Source organism: Pongo abelii, chromosome 3 (assembly GCF_028885655.2).
Source record: "Pongo abelii isolate AG06213 chromosome 3, NHGRI_mPonAbe1-v2.0_pri, whole genome shotgun sequence".
Taxonomy (NCBI): domain Eukaryota; kingdom Metazoa; phylum Chordata; class Mammalia; order Primates; family Hominidae; genus Pongo; species Pongo abelii.
Genome location: NC_071988.2, coordinates 94,886,382 through 94,911,385, shown reverse-complemented (window position 1 = coordinate 94,911,385; position 25,004 = coordinate 94,886,382). Strand labels below are relative to the sequence as shown.

The window sequence follows — 25,004 nt, the reverse complement described above, 5'->3', positions numbered from 1 at the left end:
CAAGTTGTAAAGTTAAGGGATGTTTATGCTCCAGAAAGTGGTGCACTGGAGCTGCTTGGTTGGGGTGGGAGGGAGGTGTTATCTAATGGAAAGTTGTGTGCTTAGTGGAAAGAGCATCTGGGTTCAAACTCTGGTTCAACCACCCTTGCTTCATGCTCTTTATCCAAGGACACCAAGACTGACCTCTGAGGACCCATGATCTCTAGCAAAAGAGATGGAGTGAGAAATTTCAACGAATCATGAAAAGGTGGCTTTATGTCCTAGTGTCCTGAAGAAAAGAATCCAAGACCTTTCTTGAAAGGTCTTGGATTCCGTAGATAAACAGCACCAACGAAGGGTTCTTATGATAGTAAAAGTCTGTTCGCTTCTGGGCAAGTACACGATTTATAAATAATTCACTTTGGTGTAACAGTTCTTCATTTTCAGAAAGTACAACAGAGCAGTGAATTTGCACACACTGTGAACACACTGTGGAGGGGGAATGCCATTTTCAAATGCTTTCCAAAAAGGTTTGTCTGTTTCTGCACAATCATGTTTCTTTTTGTTGTCTTTCTCCAACCAGTCTAAGACTTGAGGATAAAGTAGTGCCTGGGTTACACTGAATTCTATAGCAAAGTAAGTGTTTATTCTATATAATGTAGCTCCTATAGTTTTCAACTCTAGTATTTCAGAAACTCCATTATTCATTTAATATGTGTTGTTTATCTGCTAATGTCACTTATTGTAGGAGATGTGAATGCTATGTAAATAGATATAGTACCTGACTTAAGGGAGTTTATTGTCTAGTGCAGAATATGGACAATTAGTTATACAAGTAAGTAAAATACAGTGATGAGTGTTACAATACAGGTAATTACAGGAAGTCCTGGAATCAAACAAACATGATCTTTGAGGCAGTTTTGATGAATGAAGGTTTTCTGAAGAAACAACTTCAAAAGTGTTACCTATATTGTTAATGAGGAGAAGAAAGACCAATGGGACTGCTTTGCTAGTACAGGACAGGAAGTACAGGACAATGAAATGTAGGCGAACATGGCCCATTTGGGTTCCTCAAACTATTTAGCATATGGAACACAGTGCGTGGAGTGACAAGAAGAGAAAGCTTGGGCCGGATATGTAAAAAAGACCTATATCTTAAAGAAAACTCCAAGTTTCTTTGCTTCAGTGATGTTGGCATGTTTAGCAAAGACACATTCTCACATGGACACAACCTGGCGTGACTGATTCAGTTCACTGTCATTAAGACTCACTCATACAGCATCACTAGGCCATTCAGAGTTCTGAGGCAGAACATGCAGAATTCAAAGAAGCAAAGACTTCTTTGCTTTTCCCTAAGGGTTGCCTTTGTTTTGTGGTGAGCCCCACTTACATAGACACCTCGTTTTCCTCCTTATTTTCATGTCACTGTATCTCCCTCTCATTCTCTTCTCATGGGCCCACCTTTATCCTGATATCATCCTTAAAGGTTGAGCTAATGAGTTCTACTTAACCTTGATGCTCACATTTTTTTTTAAGAATGAAGTCTTTCCAAGGCAAAAAGACCTCTTTTGCAACTGTTGTTCATCTCTCACAATGTAACCTTCAGTGCATTATGTCCTAGGACCCTCTCCATCAGAAGTGGGGATGGACAAAGATGAAGTGACTACAGGAGCATTGGTTCTATCTTGTCTCACTTTTGTAAAGATAACGATTTGAGGCCTTGCATAATGAGTAGAAGGACTAAATGGGCTTAGGTGGAAAAAAGCAGGACTAAGTATCCTTTTTAAGGATATTCTGCTTTAAAATAGAGTAAAGTGGGGTACAAAGTTTAACTAAAGTGCCACGCTACACATAAATACAAATGTTTTGTCATCTTCTAGAGATGAATGCAGAGTGAGTTCATGAGACTTAACTGTTTATTTACGTCCCATTCGGCTCCTGAGCCATAAGAATCATTTGATGAGCAGAGAATAGCACCTAGAAATCCTCATTAGACGTTGACGAAGTCTATCACCCAAGAAAGGGAAGAGTTCAAGAAAGAACAAAGATGGCCGGGCGTGGTGGCTCACGCCTGTAATCCCAGCACTTTGGCAGGCCGAGGCGGGCAGATCACGAGTTCAGGAGATCCGGAGATCCAGACCGTCTTGGCTAACACGGCGAAACCCCGTCTCTACTGAAAATACAAAAAATTAGCCGGGCGCGGTGGCGGGCGCCTGGAGTCCCAGCTACTCGGGAGGCGGACGCAGGAGAATGGCGTGAACCCAGGAGGCGGAGCTTGCAGTGAGCCGAGATAGCGTCACTGCAGTCCAGCCTGGGTGAAAGAGCGAGACTCCGACTCAAAACAGAAAGAACAAAGACAAAGATGGCCTCTACTTTTCCCATACTGGTACATAACTCTTCCATCATACTCCATGAAACTGGGTGTTTCTTAGCTATGCAAAATCATCTAAATCCCCTCCGACCCACGCCATGGGAATGTTAGAATTAGGACTTTTTTGTAAGCCTGAACAAAGTTGTATTCATATAACAAAGCAAAATGTGGTGGGCAAAATGTGGTATGAGCTTTGATGTGAAATGAACTTGGGTTTAAATCTTGTTCCATGGTTTATTAATCAGGAGATCTTGGGCAAGCTGATTCTATGCCCATTGTTCAACTCCTGCTGCTAAAATCTGAGATCCCTTGAGAGCTGCATTTCTCAGTCTCAGGAGACGTCTCAGCTCTCACCTGGGTTTTTTTCCCCTTTGAGGAAATTAGTCCCAGCTCAGCAATCCTCTAGGTTAAAAGAATCATAAACAGAATGCTTAACATATATTAGTGAGTTTGACTTACGATGTTGTTAGTGTTAAGAGTCATAAACATAAACATACTGCCCACCAAAATTTTAGTCAATAAAAGTCAGAGTTAGTGGAAAGATTTAAAACTTGCTCTTAGCCCTGTACTTTGTGTATGTGATAACTTGATCTTCTCTAGTACCTCAAGACCATTTCAATTCCATCTCCAAATTCAAATGTCTCCAGTTAACAGTTTGTAACAATACTGAGCAAAGTTGGTTCGTGTTGCTAAAAGTGTCCTATCTTTTAAAGAAAAATCTTGGTAATTGGAGAAGCCAAACAGCTGAACACATTGGATTTGAGCAACATCAAGTCAGAATAACTTAAATTTAAGGGTATGTATGGGTGTTGGAATAAGACAAACCTGCCTTCAAGCCCCACCCCTCCACTTATTATTAGCCAAACAATCATAGGCAGTTCTTTAATCTGACTGTGTCTCAGTTACCTCATCTGTAAAAATGAGAATAACACAGTTCCAAAGGATCACCATGAGAATTAAATGAGGAAACATAATGAAAATGCCCAGAATGGCACCTGGCACATTGGAGGTACTCAATAAATGTCTGCATCTTTTTCCTCTAGACTATCACTTCAGTCACCCTTATCTTTTCCTGGAGTTAGAGGACTACATTTCTTTTTAAAAGCTTACCACTCAAAAAGTAAAGCTGTATTAACACAATAGATCTCTTAAAGCTTATGTCTAGATGCTTTATTTTCTTCCACTATATAAGCTTTCTTTTTTAATGCCTAATAATTCCATTCGCATTCACATGTAAAAAAAAAATGTACTATAATATAACCATTAATATGAATGCCATTTCTAATACTATCCAAATCGGTGGAGTTTGGAGTTTGAAGTTTGAAGTTTAGGTTTAGGGGAAGACACCAGTTGTGTAAACAGGCATTTATTAAGGACTTAGAAAAGCTAAGATCAGCCAATCTTCAATATGAAAAAAAAAATCAAATGTAAATATTTACTTGTAGCTATTCCTTTTCTTTGTTAAATTTATTAAAAAAAAAAAAAAAAAAAAAGGGCTCGCTGTAGTGGCTATGCCTGTAATTTGGAAGGCAATTCAGGTGGAGCACTTGAGCCCAGGAGTTCAAGACCAGCCTGGGCAACATGATGAAACTCTGTCTCTACAAAAATATACAAATATTAGCCGGGCGTGGTGGTGCATGCCTGTAGTCCCAGCTACTCAGGAGGCTGAGGTGGGAAGATCACTTGAGCCAGGGAGGTCGAGGCTGCAGGGAGCTGTCATCATGCCACTGTACTCCAGCCTGGATGACAGAGAGCCTGTCTCAAGAAAAAAATAAAAGTAAAACAAAATTATGCGTAGACCTAATTTCTTAATTAGATTTATTCTAAAACATTTAGGCATTATTTACTCCAATGTTTACACAAAAAAAGGTATCTTTGACACGACAGTGATCACATTAGGTGTTACTAGGATTTCTTTCCAAAAAGATAGGATATGAGATCACTTGGCAAAAAGGGAAGTTGCTATTTTAGAAATGAGTGAACTGATGCGTGCATTTAATTGTGTCTTGTGGTAAACAAGACTCACACCAAGCAATAAGTCAAATGACTAGGGGAAAAAAGAAAAGTTTTCATGCTGGTTCAAAGGTGGTTATGATTCTATAGTGATATGTAGTGATATTTTTCTTATTTTCTCAAAAGTTTCTTTATTATTTTGATCTATTATTTTTATAAATGTAAAATTTTTAAAAGCTCAGTTGCGATAAAACTCTTAGCAACTTGAAGAAAGTGACTTAGGGAAAAAAAGCAGTTATTATGCTATAATTTCTATATTTTGTTTCTCACAACTCTCTTAAAACTTTTATTTTTAAAGTTTTTGTTTCACAGTGTGAGCTTCATCTTAACTGCATCTTTCTCCTCACTTTGGCCTTGGAGTGACTGAAGTATTTAAGACAAAGTTTAACCCACATAGACATTCCACATTGATGGATTCCATTGAAATGATGAGCTCTCCACCCATTTGTGTAACCATTTATTGATATTTGTCTCACCCACTTGACTGGAAATTCCACAAAATCAGAGACTACAGCTGCTTTGTTTAGACTGTGTTCCAGCTTCCAGATTAGTGCCTGCATGTAACAATGTTCCACAAACATTTCTTGAACGAAAGCAGAAATTTCCCAGTTCTTACAACCTATCCAAACAAGAACAATGTCAACGAAAGAAAACGAAAATGCTTATCTTTGTTTTTGTTCTCCCTTGGGGACACTTATTTTATTTTCATGAACAGAGAAGAACTTAGCACGGAAAATACAGTTTTAGTTAGTGCTCTAATTTAGCAGTGGTGGATAGATAAAGCAGTAAACCGTGCAGCCAAACAGCAGTTTCATTCTACTGGTGAATTAACCATCTGATCTCTTCTAGGCTCCTTGAAGGCAAAGGTAAGAAATAACAGGTTAGGAAACAGTAGCATAAAGGATGGTGAGCAGCATGCAGGAAGTCCTGGCAACTGAAGCCCACCACTGGGGAGGGGCTCTGCTGCTTCCTCTTTCCCATCAACTGCATTTCACAGAACTATGGAGAGTTCAGAGAGTGTTTCTGGAGGCCAGAGAGTGAATATAAATGGTGTTCCATAGGTTTTGTCTAATTAACCTTGACTGTGCTGAGACTAAACAGTTTAGCTTCCATTTTAAGTATTATCTCAATGGTTCTTAATCTTTCTTATTTTAACCATTTAAGTCTTTGAAAATATAATGAGAGTTTTATACCTTCCGCTCAGCCTCAAGGATGAATGCTGGGCATAAAGTTTCAGGGAGTTTACTGAACTCCCTTATAAACCCCTAAGGGCTAAAATCAGTAAAGGGTAAGGTGGAGGCATTACATTTGACAATAATGAGCTAATCCTATGTATACTACCTTTAAGTCACATCAGTTGAAAGAGAAGTGGCATTTTCTGACTGGTCCTTGCTCTTTCTGGATATGTCCTGGACAGAATTCAGAAAACGTTTTTTGAAGTTTTCAAAAGAGGAAATGGAGATGGATAAGGAGCAGAATGAGGAGGAGGAGAACCCTCATGGTATATAAAGTCCAGATATGAGAGACCTTTCATATTCTTGTCATCTGTAGGAGTAAGACTCAAATCCACCTAGAAAAAGATCAAAACTCAGTACTACTTTCACCTGAGGCAGCCTCCTTCACAAATCTACTGAAAAGCAGTGTCAATGGCAAAAGGAGGCTGAAGAGAAGGGTTACATTTTAGTTCTTCCATAATTCTCTTCATTTCCCCAAAATAGATATATAATTTCAAGAAAAGCTACATAATTATTTCATATAAAAAGAAAACAAAATTAAAAAATAATTCAGATTGTGTATGAGTTTTGAGATACTGGCCAATCTCTCAGCATTCCTCAAATTTATGGCAAAATAAGGACATAAAATTTCTTTATATCTTTCAGTATAATCTGGTGCCCCCAAATTATCTGATTTCCAGATTTGAGCCCTTTTCATTTTTAGGTGGCTTATTCTCTCATCTAGCATTTATCTCAAAACTCATTTAGAATGTTTTTTGACTGCATCACCTTACTTGTCTATATTAAATCACTCCATGGGGTCCCTAAACCAGGAAGGAGGAAATCACCACTCACAGATGCTACTGGAGTTTTGAAACAAAGGAAAAGCTGTCTTCTCCAAACTTGCTGGATGAACTTTTTATGCACTTCCTTTCCCCCAAGAGTGGGAGGTGGACCTGGAAAACACGACTGGCACCATCTCCTACAAAGCTGGATATAAAAGCAAAATGGGAAGGGTGGGTGGGGGAGGTAGGTAAGAAATAACACACCCAGCCAGAAAAACAGGACCATGAAAGCACATCATCAAGAGACCCAGAGATAAATGAAGCAGGTACTAGAAAGCCAAGGTTAATGAGAAAAGTTAAAAATAGCACATTTCTTTTCTACGTTTGACTTGCTTGGGCTTCAGCAATGGGTATACAAAATTCTCACTCAAGAATAATTGTACTTACAGAATCTTATTACTGAGTACTTCATGTTTTCTTTTTGTAATATTCACAATAACCCTATATTTTAGCATTAAATATCCCCATTTAAAAGAGGAGAAAACAAACTTAGGTTAAGTATTTAATAACTTGCAGAAGGTCATCCAGCAAGTAGGAAACAGAGTTAGGATTAGAACCTAAGCAGAGAGTCCAGAATTCTGTGCTGTCTCAGGGGGTTTCTCTCATGTGTCTGTAAGTCTTACAGACTTTCCTCTGAGCACATTTATCTTCTTTCTCCCCTCCTTTCCTGCCGGATTAGACTTAGAAGACTGGAGAAGAGAATCCTGATTCAGTGAGGGGAGAGGGATATCATAATCCAGTAGAAGGACCAGTCCCTCCTATCAAGACCCCAGGTTTTTCATTTGTAAAATGATGGGGTTTGCCTATACAGCTCTTCTGACTGTTTTATTATCCTGTAAGCTAAGGTATGTGAAATGGAGAACTTCCTCTGGGAAACTTGCCCACTTGTAGCAGAAGAGGACACTTACCCAACTCTCAGATTTAGCAAAACTGTAAGAGAATATGTACTCGTCCTTCAATGTGGCTAACTAAACATTGCCATTTGCAAATTTCTCTTCAACCAAGAGGAGAAGGGCATGGGTTCAATGAAGTAAGGAGCTGTAATTGGAGGCCATGGGGATGGTGTGCATTACCATCAGACTCCTATTCCCTGCCCCCAAGAACAGAAGGAAATGCTTCCTGCGCTCTTCTCTTGCCGACACCGTTTCCTCTTGCTCGATTTCCTCATGACTCTCAGACAAGTTGCAACCGTTTGACCCGTTTTGTGAAACAAGTAATGTGGTTGGAGTTGGAAAAATAACTAAGAAAAAAAAGTAAGAAAGAAGGAAATAAACCCAACTGATTTGCTCTGAAGCAAAAGCATCAAACTTAGTGAATATTGCTTGAAAATATATGTAGAGAGGCTTAACTTTCCCGTCACTCATCCATTTAACAGATATTTACAGAACACTTTCTATATCCCAAACACTTTTCTAGGCGCTTGGGAAAGGTTAATGAATATCACAAATAGAAATGCCTACCGTTAGGAAGTACCTTCGGTGAATAAATGTTATGGAAAAATAAACATAAAGCAGATGGGGGAATTAGGGGGGTCAGGTGTGTGAGGAGTGAGCAGACTGCAGCATTGGAGAGTCAGAGGAAGCCTCCTTGAGAGATTGATGCCGAGCTACAAATGGAAGAAAGTAGGAGTTGGCCCTGACTATGTGGGCGAGCATTCCAGTCAAAGGGACAGTGAGAGTTAACAGTCAGTTGGGAGCATGCCTGGCGTGTATGAGGAGCAGTAAGGAGGCCAGTGTGTCTGGAGCAGGGAGAGCTGGTGAATGGGAAAGGAGGACAGACAGCAGGTGGCCACAACAGATAAGCCTTGTGGGTCATCGCAAGGATTCCAGCTTTCACTCTGTGGGGAGAACCATTGTAGTGCCTTTGGAAAATCAGTGACATGATCTGACACTCTGACAGCTAGGGTAAAAAGGAGTATGTCAGGAGGAAGGGGAGCAAAGCAGGATAACCAGTTAGAGGGCATGATGGAAATCCAGGAGAGAGATGACAATTGTTTATATTAGACAAGCGTGGTGACTAGTGGTCAAATTCTGGATAATTTAAGGTAGAGACAGCACAAAACCCTGAAGGATTAGGTATAGGACATGAGAAAAAGACAAAAGTCACAGATGATGAGGACTTCAGGTGTAAGCATTTGGAAGGATGGAGCAACTAAACTAAAGTTGCAGAATTATTTGAATATGGGGCAACTCTTGCTTGATAGAGCTCTTCTGACCACATCCTCCGTGGATATCCTCAATTGGGCAATTAGGCCCATAGCTGTGTGACCCAGTGGCTCTGGCTGGTGGTGGAAATAATGAGGAGGCACGGAGGCAGATAGAGGGGTGGGGGCAGGGTGATATTCATTGTCTTCCAGTTCCTGTACTGGGTTCTTTATAAAAGTTAATTCATTGAATTCTCATCACAAATTTATGTGTTTGGTGCTATTATCTCCATTTTTATGTTTAAGAAAACAGGCTCGGGGAGTTAAAATTGTACACACATAGCAAGCAAGCAGCTGGACCCAAACCTGAATTTAAATCAGCACCCAGGTCTCTGGCCCCAAAGCTTGAGCTCTCTTCCCTCTGCAGAATAAAGTCCAGCCTGGGTAGAGCTCTGGCAGCCCACTTAGTGTTCATGTCCCAGTGGGCCAAGTCTTGAAAACTAATTTGACAAAACTCTTTTAAGCTTAGTAAATAAGGTTGCAAGAGCAACAGGAAAAGTTTCTGATGGGTCTGAATTTTGTGCTTAAAAGAGTGAAACATGCCCAGTGACCTCACCTCCATTAAATCTATTCAGTGACATCTGTGGTTTGTAAACAGTTCATCAAATGGGTGGGGTGGGAGGAGTATATTTGTCCAGGGCTTTGCATTCACAAAAACCCTTAAAGCTGATCTTCAGTGTTATTAACAAATAAGGTCAAGCTGCCAGCCAGAGATATTTTGATAAGATTGAAAACAGAAGACACATAATACTTAACTTTAAAATCTTATCCTGTCCTGAACATAGAATCTGAATGTACTACGAAGTGCTTATGCTTTTAATACCACAAATACATTGCAATATATTTGTGCAATCTAAACATGTTAATTTATTAAATATAGGCAGTTAATGTATTTGTAAAAGTTTTATAATTTTGTTGTGACATCTCTTCTTTCTCTTTAAAATATTGATATTATTTAAAAAGAAGAATAAGAAGAGAAAGGCGATGACTCAGGCCCATCTTGACCTTCACAGGGGCTCTGTAGTAGAAACTTAAAACACAGCAAGCCACCATCTACCTTAATAAATATACCACAGTGAGGGAAAAAGAAATTCAGAAAGAGAAAAATGACACATTTTTCTCTTTTCTGTGGTAAGTAAGTGTCCAAGTACAGGTCTTAAGCTCTGCACAAATTCCAACTTGGATGTTTTTGGAATCTTGGAGCTTGGTAAGGTAACGTGTAGTAAGCCCTTAATCATATCTAGTTGTCAATATAGAAAGATTTCTAAAAGGAAAAGGCTCAAACAAGAAATCCTTCTGATAGTCAGTATATCCCAGTATAAGCCCCACCTTGTGGTCAGAAGGCAGCACTGTCACACTCCCATCCACAGAAGAACTGCTGAAAGGTAAGGCTGGGAGAGTTTCAGGAAATGCAGCCAGAATCTTAGGCAAGCACGTTGTCCTCTATTCCTCAGTTTCTCTCATTTCTGTGGAATGGTACCAGTTCACTTGCTCATTTCCTCTGTGTATGTGTGTGTGTGTGCTTTTGTTGGATTTAAACACTGGAGCTTGTCATTTTCTGCATCCACCTCCTCCCAGTTTCATCTTCATTGGAACTTCCACGTCTCTGAAATTAGGCCTCCCAGCAGGGCCCAGTAGCTCACACCTATAATCCCAGCACTTTGGGAGGCCGAGATGGGTGGATCACCTGAGGTCATGAGTTCAAGGCCAGCTTGGCCAACTTGGCAAAATCCCATCTCTACTAAAAATACAACAATTATCTGAGCGTGGTGGCAGGCACCTGGAATCCCAGCTACTCAGGAGGCTGAGGCAGGAGAATCACTTGAACCCAGGAGCCAGAGGCTGCATTGAGCCAAGATTGCACCACTGCACTCTAGCTTGGATATCAGAGTAAGACTCCATCTCAAAGAAAAGAAAAAGACAAAAAAAAAAGAAAGAAAGAAATTAGGCCTCCCAGGTTAAAACAAACCTGTTTCTTCTTCCATTTATAGTGTTAGGATCAAGAGGACTTGATCAGAATCCCCTTAGTTTGTGAACACCATGAAGATTGAGGTGCAGCCTCAGCAACACTGGCTGGTCAGAGACACTTGTGGCTGTGGACTCCGTGTGTGTGTGTGTGCGCGTGTGTGTGTGTGTGTGTTGGGAAGGAAGGCAGTCTATCCATCTGTTCAGGGTGAGGAAAGGTGAAAGAAGGATGTGAGAAGGGACAGAAGGAGAATAATTTTTTAAAAGGTGGAGAGGGGAAGAAAAGAGACAGAAAGGAAACCTATGCTGAGGTTCCTTGAGCCACTTTACGGAGGGTATTAGGACCCTGTTTTCTTTCCCTTTAAGGGAAAGCAGGCATTTCCTTAATGTGGGGTCTATCAAAATAGTAACATCAAAATATCTTTGGAATATGTAGCAATGTAGTGTACAATGTATAGACTTTCTTTTTTAATTGTAGTGAAATATGTGCAACATAAAATTTATAATCTCATTCATTTTTGAATGTATAGTTCAGTAATATTAAGTATTCACATTGTTGTGCAACCGTCACCATCATCTGCCTCCAGAACTCTTAGTACCGAATAAAAGTCTTTATTCAAATTGAGGCTCTGACACTTATAATCACTTAGTGTTTGAGGCCCCAGTTTATCTCATGTGTAAATGCTGACTTTAATGAAAAAAACAATGGAAATGAGTTGTCGTGAGCATTAATAACAATATTTGTAAAATGCTTAGTATAGTGATAAATGATAGTAGCCATTTTATTATGATGATTTCCTGGAACTCTTTTTTTTATTATGATGATTTCCTGGAATTCTCGCTGCTTGTTTCCTCTTCATGAATAACATGATCCTAAACCTTCCCATAATCACCTAGTGAAGCTACTTCCCTCCCCATTAGATCAAACATACCCTATTACCCCATAGATTTCTTACATTATTTTTGTGTATTGTTTTTTAGAGCTGTGTATTATATCCTATGGCAGGGAAATGGGACCAGAAAAAAAAATAAGTAACTACCAAGGTAACCAAAGAGTATGTCTTTAGCACAACTGTGTTCCAACCTATGCAAATTATCAACTCATTTTCACAGCTAGAACACTGAACGCTCAGAGACTGGAGGAGGGCAGGGTCAGGGAAGCCAGTCACCGGCACAGCTTTCGTCTGACAGCCTCCAAGAAGTTAGATTCACAAGACCTTCTTCCTTGTGTACACATCCCCTTCTTGTGAAAGGAGTGGCTGGACAGGTGGGTAGTCCCTCCCTTCCGACTGCCCCAGCTCAGGCTCCTCGCATGTCCAGTGCCCCTCCTGCTACCCGCTAAATACCTCAGCTCTCTGTCACAGCCTGTCAGGCTGGATTTGTAGGAAATTTTTAAGGCAGGTTAAGTTTAAAAGGCTCCTGCAGGAATTGTAATTTCCGTCTATTTATGGAACCATTCTGACTTCCCATACATTATCCCATTCAGCTCTCAAATATAACCCTTCCTTCCTTCCTTCCTTCCTCCCTCCCTCCCTCCCTTCCTTCTTTCCTTCCTCCCTCCCTCCTTCTTTAACACTTGCAGTTCCTTATTATAATATGGTTCTCTTTTAGTGTAGCAAATTTGGAAAATAAAATATAAAGAAGGAAATAAAAATTGGCTGTAATCTCACTACCCAGAGATAAAAATTTTAATATACATCTTTCAGTATTACATGTGTATTCATGTACATACATTTTTAAATTGGCATTATATGGGGCATACCATTTTATGTTCTCTGCCTGTCTCACTTTCCAATCTCATCGGCATTTGCTGCCAGTCAGTATTCTACCTCGTGATTTTTAGCTTCTGTGATGTATTATAACATGAGGTTCTACCAACTCCCTTTTCTCAACTGTTCTCCTGTTTGGGACCCTTCCCCTTCCTAGCCCCCTGTGCTAGGTGAGTCCTGCTTTCCCTGGCCCAAGATCACCATAGAAATCTCCTAACTGCTTCAACTTTGAGCTTCCTCCCCTCCACTTTTCACTCACTTCTGCCAAGTGAGCTTTTTAAAATCTGAAATTTTTATAGATTTTCTACAAATCTGAGTGTGTCTTTCCCAGACTTTAGCCTTCAGCGTTTACCCCAGTGCCATGGTCTTCATAATACAGTTTATACTCCTGGCCCTGATAAAATTCTCTCCCCACTTGGCCCCTTCTGGCCTCTCCAGACTCCTCTCTGGGTCTATCTTCCTCCCTGTCACCCTCAGCTTTAGCTTTTCCATTCTTCTTCCCTCTGCTGGCTTTTTTTTTTCTCAAGAAACTTATTAATCCTTTAAAAGGTCTAGGCATCATCAGCTTCTCAACCTTGTCCTCAACCTTAAATAACTCCCATGTTATTTAAGGCCTCCAGAACAACTCTCTCCTCATGCCAGGAGGCTTCCTTTTAGCCCAGTGGATTCTCAGACTTTACAGTATGTCAGAATCCCCTGGAAGGGTTGCTGAAACACAGCTCACTGGATTCCACTCCCACCATGTCTGCTTCAGAATGGAAAAGGAGGCCCCCAAAATTGTCTTTTCCAACTCGCCCACAGGTGATGCTGATGATGCTTGTCCAGGCACCAGAACTTAAGAATCACCGCTTTAGTCCAATGTGCTGTATCATAAGTGATTTCTTGTGTCTCCCTTCTGGACGGTGACCTCTGTGTAACAGGGTCTGAATTGGATCTTAAAATCCTCACATATGGTGAGTACATAAAAAAAATCTCCTGAAGAGAGGAACTCTTCCAGAAGTCCTCTGGCTCAGCAAGCAAGTGGTAACTGTGACCAAGGACACTCAACTTCCTTCTCCAGGCTCCATTCAGATCTCAGATTCCAGAGAGGTGACTCCGTATAAAATCCTGTGCAATGTCTTTGGCTGACATGCCTCAGGAGTCATGGGTATGAGCCCCTTGACCACGTGTGGAATTTCCCAAGGATTTTTTAAAATCTCCCTTTGGATCCCCTTTCCTCATTGAATTTTCCCTCACAGATGCCTCAAGAATAATAATAATAAGGCATTGTTTATCTGTAGATAAGTCACAATTGCAGAAACTTCTCTCCTTAACTTTGCCATTAGGAGCCACAAAATGACATAGAGGAAGCTATATAAGGTTTACCTTAGAATTTTGGTAAACATTTTCTTCACATAAAAATTATTTGTGTTTCTGGAAGAGGGTAAGAAGGAAAAAAGGTGAAATTTTGTGTCAGCGCGAATATGGTATCACGGGAAGAAAAGTTCCTTTGAATATGACCTAATAGAAGCTCTTTTGGGGAAGAATTCTGTTCTATCCACTACCCTATTAACCACATCTGCTTTCACACACATGACATGTCCAGTCTAAACCTAAATCTACTAAATTCAGGAAAACCATTGTTCATTCAACTTCCCAGAATCACATGAAGTCAGGGAGCAATGTGCAGTTTCCCTAAAGTGCTCTTGTTTCGTTTTACATGTTAAACTTCTAGGTATTGAGACAGTCTTTCAAAATACGCTAATAATTTGTACATTAGTAACTTCATTTACAAGTGCTAACAATTTCTATAGTAACAGAAAATAAAAGAACTCATGGTGGCTCCATATTTTTTAGGAACCCTGTGAAATAAATTTTATATTTTAAGGCAAGCTTGGACTGGCTAGGCTTAGAAGACAGTTTTCCTTCCCGGTAATGAAAAAAATCAAGGCAGGCCATGGGAGCGTACTCCCTAAGTACATGTTTTTCTCTAATTTCATTGGAATTGTTACCTAGCCTTTATGAGGCCATCCAATTCTGATTGTTTTCTTCCTTTATTAACACCATGATCAACGGGGCACAATGATGGTACATGAACACATGTGCAGGGAGCTGAACTCAAAAGCGAACATTCAGTGATGTACCCCATGGATGATCAATAATTAATGGATGGCTTATAGATATTTAATCAACAAAAAAGAATCAGCCATAAGCAAGACACATTTCAGCTAGTTCTTACCTATAAACAATATTAAGTGTGGGATAAAACAAGACCTTTTTCCCCTCCCTCCTGAAATATCATGATAAGATTTATCTTGAACAATCCCAGTGACATTTTCTTGAGTTCTAGCCTCTTACTAATATTGCATATTCTACTAAGAATATGCAATAATTTAATAACCAATCAATTAAAACTCAGGCGTTCTAACCTGCCATTCTAGTAAAAAGTGGACAATTCTATGTCTCAGCCAAAAGAAACACTCTCAACATTATTCAAGTCTGTGCTGGACTTCAGAAAACCTAAAAAGCTGTACCATACAGACAGACACAAATGAAAACGTTTTCTAGTAACAGTTGGCCAAAATTACAGAATGACAAAAAACTGAATTATTTCTAGAGAACCATTTCTTTGAAGATTTTATGAATTGATCTTATAATATTAATTCACCAAAATACACCAATGATAGAAAATATCATGAATTTACCTGCAACATAATCACTGCAGTGCTTTCATTCATGTTTTTAAAAGGGATTCTGTGATTAATTTGCTTTTTGTAGTATTTCATTCATCCATTGAATTAATGTTTATTGAATGCCCATTAAGTGCTAAGCATGGTGTTGGGTACAAATAAATTCTTGTTAAAATGTGCTAACGCTGTGCAGTAACATTTTTAAATTAAAAAAAAAAAATCTAGCTGAGTGTGATGACACACACCTGTAATCCCAGCTACTTGGGAGGTTGAGCCAGGAAGATCACTTGAATCCAGGAGTTCTGGGCTATAGTGGACTATGCCAATTGGGTGTCCACGTTAAGTTTGGCATCAATATGGTGACCTCCCAGGAGCAGGGGAACCACCAGTTTGCCCAAGAAAGGATGAGCCAGCCTATGCAAATTATCAACTCATTTCCACAGCTAAAACACCGAACACTCGGAGTCAGTGAGGCTCAGACTGGAGCAGGGCAGGATCAGGGAAGCCAGTCACCGGCGCAGCTTTCGCATGACAGCTTCCAAGAAGTCAGACTCTCATGAGTCTAAGCAGGTCAAAACTCTTTTGCTGGCCAATAGTGGGATCATGCCTTTTAGTAGCCACTGCACTCCAGCCTGAGCACTATAGCAAAATTCCATTTCAAAAAAAATTATAATAATTTTTAGTATCTACTGAATTTGAAAATGTTTGTGACATCAATATTACTTTAAACAAAAAAGTTACATTCATAAAGTTAAACATAAAAAAGCCTTGAAGTACAACATATTAGTTCTGCCCAGAAATTATACAAATTTTAATGTTTTCTTTGTTGCACAAACAAAAGCGATTAGAATACTGTTAGACAAAACTCCAACTAGTTCAAAAGTGGGAAGGAAAATGAAGGGGAGTAGAGAATGCTTCAGTTTAGCTTTATTTATATCCAGAGTGGTTAAAGACTAGTATCTCCTTGTTTATGTTGCTTAGAACAGAAAAAAAAAAAAAGCCTTATTAGTGTTGTTAGTGTTATAGAATCCAAATACTACGAAACTTTAAAATAGCCTGAAAATAAAGACATTTAGATAAATCTTTCTTAAATAATTATTATTGCAAAGATTTCTGAATCTTGGATAATCTTGCATATAACAAAATATTGGACTTGAAATGGGAAAGCCAGGCCCTTACAGGCACACTTGACAATGCTAAGGTCCCTGTAGGGTTATGATCACCATGAACCTCCTACAGAGACTTAATTTTTCCCCAATCCTTTTCTCTCTCTGCCAGTTATTGATTCAAATGGTGTTGGAATGTCAGCAGGTTGTAGTTGGTGTATGGAAAAGAAAGCATAGGCCACTCTATCCCTTGCTTCCTTCCAGACTGTGAATCATAGCTTGTAATGGAATTATACAAGCAGTGGTGGGTGATGAATGAAGACATTAACACAGGAAAGGTTCTAGGTGCTAGGTTGCACACTTCCGTACACCTAAGCACCAGACTAAGTCACCCTGATTCTCAGGGTTACAAGGCATTATATCTGCTTATATAAGAAGCCACAGGATCAACGTGGCATCTCCCTGGAGCATAAATTTCCATGGTTGTAAAGCAAATTAAAATACTGATTTGATGCTCCATTAAAATAAACAAGAAAAGAAATAGATGCTTTGAAAGGAATTTCACTCTTAATATGGGCCATCAGGCTTCTTCTTCATGCTCTCTCCTATACCATTGGAGGCACTTTGCTTGCAAGGGGGAGAAGTGCTGGTCTGTCATCTCCTACTGATTTCTGCTCATTTCCATGCCTCTGCTGTGCTTAGCAATTTATTGTAGTTACATGTGCATTTATTTTGTCTGCTACTAGATTGTACACTCTGCAAGGACAGAAACTGTGTCATTTCAGTCTTCTGCCTCCTTTATTGTGCCCAGCATATGGCTTAGTGCACTGCAAAGAGTCAGACTCATTCATTCCAGGATAGATGTTGTTTTAGGAATATTGAGGTGGAAAGTTGATTACAAGGAAAATTGTGGAGAATGGGTATAATATATGTTATCTGGGTGATGGGTATGCTAAAAGCCCTGACTTCGCCACTACATAATCTATGCATATAACAAAACTACACTTATACCCTGTAAATTTATACAAATTAAAAAATGTGGGGAAATCTGCTATCAAAGTTCCCAAACCACTTCAATTGGATGCTTCACTTGTAGGGCCCGGAATCCTCATTTTCTCTTCTCCTTTCCCCTTTATCAAAATCTATCTCTTGAATTGTCTTTTACAAGATTATAGAAATGATTTTTAAAAAATTAAATTGTTATTTCTAATAGAAAAATGTGTGTTTCAACAGCCGACAACTCCTTAAACTAAAGAAAACTGCAGACATCAGTCAGTGGGTGGAAATTATTTTTGACATGGGGCATTCCCAGATCTCCTAAAGACACGACATAGACAGTTACATATTCCAATGACTTATAAGGCCAGCCCTGGAGTGACCCTGTACTGGACCACATGAGTCAAACTGAACTCATTCTTTTTTTTAAAAAAAAAAAGTTATTTTCAAAGTTCAGAATGAGCTGTCATTATACACTGTAGAATACAGTGAGATTTATCATACAGATTTATATCTATGACAAACAAAGCTGTATTCTCTGGAATATAAAAAGTGATTTGCTACTGATGAGTTTCACTTTTTCATCTTTTAAATGAGAATCCTGGCCAGGTATAGCAGAGAATATTTAACCCAGTATTTTCTATGTGCCAGGAACTATCCTTAGCACTTGCCATGTATTGAGTCATTTAATCCTCTCAATAACCCTATGAGATCAGTAGTATTATTATCCCAATTAGCTAATGAGTACATTGAGGCAGAGAGGATATGCAGCTTGTTCAAGGTCCCATAGGAGTATATGACACAGCAAGATTCAAACTTTAATATCAAATTCTAGAGCCTGCCTTCTTAACCACACTCCATGAGTTCCAAGGCTTTTCCAGAACTGAGAATCTACAAGCTTTTCTCATTTATCCATGATACACATCTGATATTGCATCATTAGCCCATGAAGCATTGTAATAAGGAAACTGCACAATATACAACACTAGCATAATGAAGAAATTATAAAGATACTGATTATCCAAGATTCAGCAATCTTCTTAATAATAATTATTTGAGAAAAATTCATCTAAATCTCTTTGTTTAAAGACTATTTTAAAGTTCTATGGTATTTGGATTCTGTAATACTAAGACCACTAATAAATAATTATTAATACTGAAAGTTTTTTCTCCCTTTTGCTGATCCTTTCTCTTTTTGCAGAATGAGTAAATTTATCACACTAATCCCATTGTACATAAGATATAGCAATTACTGAATTATTGATATGATTTGGCTGTGTCCCCACCCAAACCTCATCTTGAATTGTAACTCCCATAATTCCCACGTGTCATGGGGGGATCCTGGTGGGAGGTGATTGAATTATAGGAGCGGGTCTTTCCTGTGCCGTTCTCATGATAGTGAATGAATCTCACAAGATCTGATGGTTTTAAAAGATGGGAGTTTGCCTGCACAAGCTCTCTCTTTGCCTGCCACCATCCACGTAAGACATGACTTGCTCCTCCTTGCCTTCCACCATGTTTGTGAGGCTTCCGCGGTCACATGGAACTGTAAGTCCAATTAAAATTCTTTCTTTTGTAAATTGCCTAGTCTTGAGTATGTCTTTATCAGCAGCATGAAAATGAACTAATACAATTACTTATTGTCATACCTAGGATTTGAGAACTATAGGTGTCTTTAGAAGTCATCTCCTCCAAATCCTACATTGTAAGATTCTCATCTCCATTTTTAACTTGTACAAATGTTGTGTATTTCAAACCTAAAATATAACTACAATTTGAAGTGTTGTAAATATTTGGCCATGTTTTTATGGGCAAGAGATTTCTACTTACAAAGTGAACAAAGATTCTAAATGTCAAAAAGGACAACATTTTTAGTGGCAACAAGAACTAACCTATATGTTAAGACCTCTTTAGAGGGCTCTTATCAAGGAAACTCATATAAAATTTGGAATTTTATCTATGGACTAACCTAAACTAATCATTTGATCTTCTATTTCCCTTTGACTGAAAGATGTGGACCACATTTTTCATGGTAAACCATTTATAAAACTTGATTATTAAAATCATCTTGTTGCGTGCTTAGCAGACCAGATAAATCTCAGTTAATAGACTCTGTCCTGCAATATTAAAGGCTGATAATTAAGCATATTAATTTATTTTACATAATTTCTTCTTTCTTTAAAGCACTTCCCAAGTGTTCTAAACTGAGCAGGACTTCAGAAAATTGGGTTCTGAGCACTGGCTCCATTGCTTGCCTGCTCTGTGACCTTGAGAAAGCCACTTAATCTCTTTGGACATCAGATTCTTCATGTACTAAACTAGTGGGTGGGGTTACACTCATCCTCTTTGTCCCTTTCTGCAGCTGTCTTAGTGACAAATTTACAAATGGAATTTCAACAGTGTTGGTCTCATTTGAGGATATGTCAGAAAAAGTAAATAAGTCCTTTAAAGTTCCTCAGTCAAACACCCACAAAAAGCTGAGATTTCTCAAAGTATAGCTATGATAAGGCCATGATATGCTTTGCCTTTGCGTCATCTCTCTCAAAAAATGTGAATTTTTTTTACATTTCAGAATTTAAATTCAAATTTCTGATAGGAATATGTGCTTGTATTTAAAATAATAAAATCTTTGAGATATATGAGCTGTTACAAAACTAAGCTTGGATATGCAATTCTAAAAGATAACCATGTATTATCAAGAAAGTTTTCAATAATCTCTATGTTCAGTCTAAATATGATATTTATTTGAGCTACCCTATTAGGTCAGCTTAATGGTGTGTCATTTTGACACTTCACTTTTTAACTCAGCATACCTTGACCAGCCTTAGGAAAACATAAACAAAAAAAATGAATTTAAAAAAGAGAAAGATTACGATCTATCTAGTAAAGGTTAGCTGAATGAATCCCCAGGTTAGATATACTTTAACAAGCAAACAATCATTGTCAGCATCTTGAATTTTGAGCAACTGTTAAGAATATAACTAACATGGCTCTAGGGAAAATTTTTATGAGCAATTCATTGTTGCTCCCAAAACATGTTTTCAGAATAGATTAACATAAGCAGGCACCAAAATGTTTGAGCGTCATCTTTTAAGGGGAAAATGATCAACATGCCCCAAATAATAACCAATTTTGAAGAACATTTTTTGAAAAGGGAGGTAATGCCAGAATATTTCATGGGAGACTTGAGGTACTTCTGTTTAGCAATAACATTCTTACTTAACTTCCTCAACTCAGGTTCACTTGATCCCACTATTGGTATCTTGTGATTATCTTTGGCAAAGCAGCCACAAGTTTGCCAGACATATCATTACCCACATCTTCTTTCTACATTTTACCTATGTACTCATAATAACATTGAAATATTGTGAAATCCTGCATGCAGGGTCAGGAAGATTTTCTTCCCCAATCTGTGCAAGATATGAGTATTAAGGATGATTTCTCACATTAGCCCATTCTCACATTATATAAAATAATTGCACCATTCAATTCCACAGTTCTGATTCACCAATAAATGAGAATCTTCCCTTTGTAATCCCTTTATTAGTTCTTTGTAAATATCTGTGCTCAGAATAGTTCATACATATTATTCACTTCTCTTCCATCTTCTGGTGATTAGGCCAGGGTGTAATTCTAATGATTCTAGTCCTTCCACAGTGACTGTGTTAAAGGAGGAAATTGCCACAAACCACTGTCATTTTGTTAGAACATTAATAATACTCAAAACAATCTTTTAGATTTGAGTCAGCTTTTTTTCATGGCTCAATGACTTCACATTTTTCTCTTTAGAAACCAAAACACTTACAAGGTAATCTACTCTTTAGACTTTCAACATCACATGTTCCCTGAGACAGTAGTTTTCCTTCCTCCTGTGTTACCACTAGATCATAACAAAATGACAGAACTGAAATTATTATTCTTAAAGAGACCAATAATGGGAAAAATGGAAACAATGCTTTCAGGTATTTAAGCAACATGCAGCAATGTGCAATAAAAATAGCACAGAGTTTGGAGTTAAGTGCATTAGAAAAAAAATCCTAGACTTGCTGCCCACCATGTGACTTCGACCAAGTTATTTAAACTCTCTTCTCCCAAAGTTTCTCATATATAAATTGGGGCTGATAATTACTACTTCCCGGACTGTTTTGAGAACTGAACAAGACAGCGTAGGCAAAAATATTTAGTTAAGTGTTTGGTCTAATATATGTGGTCAGAAATATCTCAGTTTCCTCAGTCAACATAGAAATATCAAACTCTATGGAAATTAAGAGAGTCATCTGAGCAGCCTAAGGAGAGGCCCATCAATGACTGTTTCTCCCAGTTTTAGCAATCTCACTAAGAGTTTTAAAAACAAATGAAACAAACCACGTAGTTGAAGGGAGAGAGAGAAAATCGGGTTCATTGTGCAAGTTGTGTGAGGGGAAGAAAAGAGTGAACACATAAAATAAAAATATGGACATGCGCCTTTCCACACACGGCCCTAATTCGGCTCTAAAGAAAATGGTGGCAAGAGCACAGACTGTATGGTCATACAAACCCAGCTTCCAACCATGAGTCTGACACACTTACCAGTGGTGTGACCTCAGTCAATTATTTAATGATGGAGTCCATGTTTCCTTGTGTACAAAGCTGGGATAATTCTAACTCCTTTGAAGGATTAACTGATATTATTAGTGTATGTAGAGTAATCAGTATACAATATGCATTCAACAAAGAGTGCAACTATGGTCACTATCATTTACAAAGAGAATTACTCTTAGTTGCTTATTTGGAAGGCCTAAATCAAAACAAATCTCAAATCAGCTTCCAATGGGTAAAGAGCAGCAATGAGCCACTCCAAACATTCTACTTATTTGAAAGTATAAATGTTTGTAATTTTCCAGGAAGTTGCTAAGGAAGATAGCCTGACATAGAGGACAATATCCTCTTACTTCACACATTATTGGCATAACCTTTTGACAGCATTTATTCTGATGATGTAAAAAGCCTGTTCCACATGTGAGAACACAAACACTGCCATTCTGAATTGGATATGCCATCCATTCCACCTGAATTTTCTCTTAGAAAGTGTAAAAATTTGTGGCTATCTTCTTTGACATCATGAGTCTAACTTTAGAGGTTAGCAATGGGCTATAATTTTCTTAGTTCCTTTTTTAATTTTTTTTTTTTTTGAGACGGTGTCTCACCTGTTGCTCAGGAGTGCAGTGGTCCAATCACAGCTCACTGTAGCCTTGACTTCTTGGGCTCAAGAGATCCTCTTGCCTCAGCCTCCCAAGTAGATAGGACTATGGGCACATGCTACCACACCTGGGTAATTTTTTTTTTTTGGTAGAGACAGGACTTGCCCCGTGTTGTCCAGGCTGGTGTTGAACTCCTGGGCTCAAGTGATCCTCCCGCCTTAGCCTCCAAAAGTGCCTGGATTATAGGCATGAGCCACTGTGCCCGGTCTGTTCTTTTTATTTATTTATTTTTTTTTAATTTCAGCATTTACTTTAGCATCATAGGCATTTTCATGTACACTAAATTATTTCATCCTAACAACTCTGTGAAATAGACATTCATTATTACTCCCCATCACTGATGTTGGCTACTCATTGCCAGTGAGCTATCAGGGGAAGGAGGTGAGGTGCAAGGACATTTCTCCAGACAAGGACATTTCTCCTGGCAAAGTGGCAACTGTCAGCCATTATCAGCCAGCACTTCTGGTAGCTGGAGAGTGGGTGCACTGGTCTGGGAAAGGGGATGGGGATGGATGGGCACCAGCAGAATCTACTATATCCTCATTTTGCAGTGGGGAGTGGAGTGGACAACAAGGATTAGAGCATTTAAGTGACTTACCATGCTAATATAGCTGATAGTGAAAAGCCAGATTCTAAATCAGACTGCCTGATTCCAAGTCAATGCTATATCTCCCATACCATTGGTTTGCTGAAGGAAGAGGGGCAGCTGTGAATGTATATAAACCTCTTACAAAGTGGTAAGTTGGAAGAATGACTTCATTAAGAGCATTAATCACTATAAAAAGTAGTAATCTCCTTAGGTGTCTGTACGTTTAGTCATTCTCAACTTCAGCTGATGCCCTGCTCATCTCATTTTCTGAGAACTAAAAAGCAAATCCATAGGCATTCTCTCCAGGTTAGCCACACTTCATGCTCTTTGATTTTGAGTCTTTTCAGAAATTTATTTTAAACTCAAGTCCTGTCCTTTGAGCCTGATCTCACAGAGTAGTTTTTTTAATTTCTTTGGAATAATGGTCAATGCTGGGGCTTGACCAGGTGAAGCCTGATATCAAACAGGCTTGCTCTCACATGACATAGGTCCTATACCTCCAGTTTAGGTCCTGTACCTCCAGTTTAGAATGACATATATACCCAGCACTTGCACTGTGACCACTGCAAGGCCTCACAGTGGTGGAATCACCAGCACTCCAGTTCCTCTTTGACATCTTAGATCTAACATCACAGGTTAGCAGTGGCTTATACTATCTTAGGTTTTGTCCTTCCTTCCTTCCTTTCTCTCTCTGTCTCTCTCTCTCTCTGTCTCTCTCCTTATTTATTTATCAATTAGTTAGCACCTCTTATGTACCTAGTGACCTAGGCATTTTCATGTTGGAAGAAATCTACTTTCAGCTACTCCAGCTTCCTGGTTGAGAGTAGTAAGGGAATAAGACAAGGGGATAGGCAGAGGAGTAAGAAAGAGATACTAAGTGTCAATCATCAGAAGGCATTCCCTTCAGAGAGCAGAATAGTCATGATGCCCAGGCATAATGCAGCTGGAAGTCATGATTCAGGGTTCTCAAAAGGTGAAACAGGTGGAAGAGAGAGGAGTGGTAGGAAGCAGCATTTATAGAAGCCTATTAGAACCACGTGCCATGCCAGTTATTTTACTTGATTGTTATCTTCATTTAATCCTGTCATGTTACAAGTTGGTAAGTTTCCAAATGTAAAGTTTCACAGAACAAGAAGTGATTTTTTTTTTTTTGCTTGTTTTCTTGTTTTGTTTCATTTTTGTTGCAAGCATCCAAACTGAAGAGCAGCTCGGCCTGGCATTTTGACCACTTTGCGGGTCTTCACTGACCCTTCTTGAGCTCCACCTAACAATTAAGAATTACTCCCTTATGAGCTTTAAAAAATCATAAAAGTTCCAGCCTGAGCAATGGAGTGAGACCTGTCTGGGGGGAAAAATATATATATATATATATATAAAATATATATATAAAATAGTTGTATCTTTATGTAGTTGAATAGGAGACACAGCTTGATTTATGGGCTATTATTCTGTTCTTATTGGGCTATTATCCATAACTGGTTCACAAGTCTAAGAAACCATTGGTATAACAAAGTATAACCATATACAGTTCGTGAAGATGAATGAAAGCTGTTACTGATTTTACTGCTTCTTCAACATTAAGAGACCCTATCAGACCTCAGTGGGGTCACTATCAGCTCTGACTTTGTTTCTATACAAATGGACATAATTAAAGATTAAAATGTTAATTTTACAAATATAAGACTACTTTCTACAGTGAGAATTAAGATCTAGTTTAGTTTTTGATTAATCACTATGTAGAATATAATTCAATAAAGATTTGATATTTGAACATTTCAAGATATTATTTAAATGTCTGTAGTTTCACAAATCCATTCTTAAAACATTTGGTATACTCAAGATACTACTAAATAATTTTTTTAAAATTTAGAAAAATCAAATTCTGAACACAATTTATTTATATTAGCTGTCCTATTGACTCAGCAGTTTTCTATTAATTAAGAGTCTTTTGGTTTTCCTGGTTTTCTTTGAGTATAATATACCTTAAAATAATATTTCTTGGGTATCTGCTGTGTCCTGTGAGGCCATTCATTGTACAAAAATGT

The 25,004-nt window shown here is 38.5% G+C and overlaps 1 long non-coding RNA gene across 2 annotated transcripts in view; it reads left to right on the top strand.

Moving 5' to 3' along the window:
- The window catches only part of LOC129059003 (uncharacterized), a 65,795-nt gene that overhangs the window by 32,112 nt on the left and 8,679 nt on the right, over nt 1–25,004 (top strand). For both annotated transcript variants that reach the window (XR_010139723.1, XR_010139724.1), the window contains 2 exons: nt 11,704–11,857; nt 13,161–13,312. This is a non-coding gene — a long non-coding RNA (uncharacterized LOC129059003). The remainder of the gene's footprint in view (nt 1–11,703; nt 11,858–13,160; nt 13,313–25,004) is intronic.